At 37.2% G+C, this 3,629-nt stretch overlaps 1 long non-coding RNA gene across 1 annotated transcript; it reads right to left on the bottom strand.

Annotated features, from left to right (window-relative positions):
* Window positions 1-334: 334 nt before the first annotated feature.
* On the bottom strand, window positions 335-668 carry LOC116692416 (uncharacterized). The gene is made up of 2 exons (XR_004332696.1): window positions 623-668; window positions 335-521 (listed from the first exon to the last, which is right to left on the bottom strand). It is a non-coding gene; the product is annotated as an uncharacterized LOC116692416 (long non-coding RNA).
* Window positions 669-3,629: the final 2,961 nt, after the last annotated feature.

Raw genomic sequence — 3,629 nt, forward strand, 5'->3', positions numbered from 1 at the left:
ACCACGGTATGAAGTAACTGAATTAACAATCCATAACTGGTGATCTATTACTTGTAGCCCTATCACAGAAAGTCACAGTAAACTTGACCATTTGTTGACGGTGAGCTACGGTAGATGCTAGATCGGATCCGCTAGACGTGTCGACGTCAAATGACGTGCCTTGTGGCCCACCTTACTGGCAACCCTGGTGTTCACACCCTAACCAACCCCCACTCCGCATGCCTAAACCTAACCACGTGGACACAGCTTGTGGATCCGACCTAGCATGTACCGTGAGCAACGGCATGGTAGGCTACCCTTATCGTGTGTTACCGACATATGTAGGCTAATCATCTTTACAGAGGAGTCGATGACATGCAAGTCAATTTTTATTAGAATTAACAAAACAGAAACACGATGATGATCCAAAGTACAGCAGCGTATAGCTAGGCTAATCCAACAATTTGAAATGTTAACCCTTTTTGCTCAAGTTTCCACGCTTCAGGCTCCATGGATGTCAAACGATGATCCTCGTTGTGACTCTATTAAGAAAAAGAGGCTCTAAATTACTGAACTTTATAGCAACAACAATGTTACAGTACATGCAGGTCAACAGAAAAACAAAATCTGAAAGCAAACTTACCAAATAGCATTTTTTAAAACGTTTCGGATGTTGGTTGAGTTTCACCCACAGACAGTTAAAAAAGGTTGCATTAAAGATTTCCTCCACCATGGACGTGCAACTGTGCGCCTGCGCAACTTTTGTCTCTCGGCGAGCTAGACGTATTCTCGCGAGAGTGGATCCTACTCTGCTTTAAAGAAACGTTAGGCTACTCTTTGCTCTTATCAAACACCAATGAGACAAAATAATAATGTTATGTGACTCAACAATGCATTCTTGGTGTCTCTATTCAACCCAGATAACATCATTGTTAAACAGTTATAAAACTCAATGCCATGAAATATCTTCATAATTAACCACATAACCTTATCTAAATAAAAGTGTTACACGTAGGCCGCTTATTGAGCAGCGCTTTCCCCCGGTACTGTATTTTATGTTTCTACTCCGTAGTTTTGTTATGTTTGTCAAAATAGATAACATCGAGCCATTATTATAACCATTGAGGAAAATGGAAATCTTCAATGGTTGCTTTGATGATTCAGGTTCCACCCTAAGAAGTTGCATAGTTGGCGGTAAATGATGACTGCCTCCTCCTTGGATGATGCACCCTCAGCTCAACGCACCGCATCGTCGTGGAGCCAACAGGATCCAACCGGGCAGAGCCGGTCGAGTTGCCCAATCATCACTAAGTAAGGGGGAAGGCTCCGAAGTAGACACATTCCTCTTGATAAACGTTGCGCAGTCAACAAGAAGACAGACGTTTTCTGCCGCAAGACCAGCCTCCTAGCCTACTTCATTTGTCATGTTTACAACATAAACATTAAACCACCGACGTTTTACTGTGAAATTGCTGTAACCCTTACATTCTGGGCCAAAATGAACTGTTTATCCTATAACAGCCTTTGTTTTACAAACATTACATCAGAATGCTGTTCAGCTATAGGCTACTGTTTACACAGACATGAGAGTTAAAGTAACATTAGCCAGCCTATAGTCTTTATGCAGTTTAAGTAGGAGTGACGTCGCACTGATGAAATTAATGCAAAACACAGATGTGCAGATTAAAAAAACTTTAATAGGTTCAAGCTATTGGAACACATATCCTATCCTATAGAGTCCTCTGGTGGTTGACTCAGAGATTACAACACTGGCCCAGAAAAGAATTCAGTCATCCCTTTGTTTTTACTTCTTAAAATTAAATTTTTGAAACGTTAAAACAATTCATGGCTTACACAGGCCTATTCGTTATTAACACAATCTAGTTGTTATTACAAATGTTTGACATTTTTATAATGTTGTGATAATGTTGTATAATTGTATATATATATATATATATATATTGTATAATAATTTTTGTTAAGAGCAGTTTTTTTTATTTACAGTCTTATAATCTATATCAGCCTATATGAAGTTCATGATGAACAATGTTAGCACTGCTCTTTGCTGCTTTGAAAATCCTCCAATTGAATGACAAATATTTGCAATTACAAGCACCTCCACCATCCAGACGAGTGCAGCACTGAGTTGTTCCTAATGGCGTTTTTCCACTGCATGGTATCTACTCGCCTCGCCTCAACCCTAATTGCCTTTTTTGTTTTTTTCATTTCTAAAAAAAGTCCCTGGTACCTGTTAACAGGTACTTTTTCCCTAAAGCTGATAAAGTGGGACTGTAGCCATGTGACCAAACTCACAGAAAAAGCACATAATTTGTCTGATGATTTAATGATGTTAAAAGATTAGGGAACAAATCATATTAGAAGAATGCTGAAATATAATTGTAGTTTGAGATTCCCATTTAAACATTAAGGCATTTAATAATAATAATAATAATAATAATAATAATAATAAAAATGATAATAAAAATGATAATAATAATAATAGTATGTCTTACATGATTTTCCAACAAAAGTTCAATTAACTTTTTTCAATTATTTTAAAATATCGTTGACTTCTTCTCTCTCATTGAAAAAGCCACAATGTCTAAATGTGCAAAGATAGTTAAATTCAAAAGTTTAACTGTAACTTCCCTGATAATTCCATTCTTTGTATATGCACTGGACGTTTCCACACCACACACATGTGTGAGTTAAATGCTGGACCACAACTTGCGGCTTCCAAACTAGTTTTGATATCACAAAATCATGCTTGTTATAAAGTCAGATTTAAGGTGAACACAGAGAAAGTTCCCCCCTACAGCAGAAATATGTGAGAACAGCCTCCTAGTGTCAAACTCTGAACATACATCATTCGGCACAGTGAAGCTCAAACATCCAAGTGAAGTAACAATAAGCAAAACTGCTGTTATTTTCAAGTCAAGCCCAGCCGATTATCCACTTCTTTTCATATGCTCTTCTTCATTGATTGATATCTTTATTTCGAACATGCAAGAGAGTGTATAAAAATAAAAATAATAACAAAAAGAAATAATAAAACAAAAAAATTGGAGAGAAAATGCTTGCCAGCATCTAAACAATCCTAAACATTTTAAGTTTATTTGTATAGCATTGTTCAATCACATAACAATTCATGTGGTTTGCACAAGACACAGAGGCATTTCAAACAACTATGTCTCTATATTCTGACTTTTTAATTGAGTCAATTGTTTCACTCATCTTATCTGGATACATGCAAATTACAGGCTTTATAATGGGATTATGGAGTTAGCTGCATGGGAACTCCACAGCAAACAGCTATGGTGTTAGGGGGATTGGTACACATGCCAAGCAAAATGTAGAATCTTACTGTGTCTGCATAGGCTTGTGCCAGTGTCTTTCCTTTCTCTTACGTGCCTTTACGTATCTACTGCTACTTCCAGTTAGTTAACAGTTCAGCCTCACAGAAGCAAAAGTTGTGGGTAAAGAAACTACCAGCTCCTTATTACAAAACATGCCTTTGTTGGTTTTACTTTTAATTCTCAGAATTGAGTTGTCCGTACGCTATATTTGGTGGTTAATATCCCAGTCAAGAACTTTGAGGGTACATTTAATGCTGATAGGGGGAAAAACTGTGTGTGACTTTAAGATACAAA

Source organism: Etheostoma spectabile, chromosome 7, assembly GCF_008692095.1.
Source record: "Etheostoma spectabile isolate EspeVRDwgs_2016 chromosome 7, UIUC_Espe_1.0, whole genome shotgun sequence".
In the NCBI taxonomy this organism is placed as follows: Eukaryota; Metazoa; Chordata; class Actinopteri; order Perciformes; family Percidae; genus Etheostoma; species Etheostoma spectabile.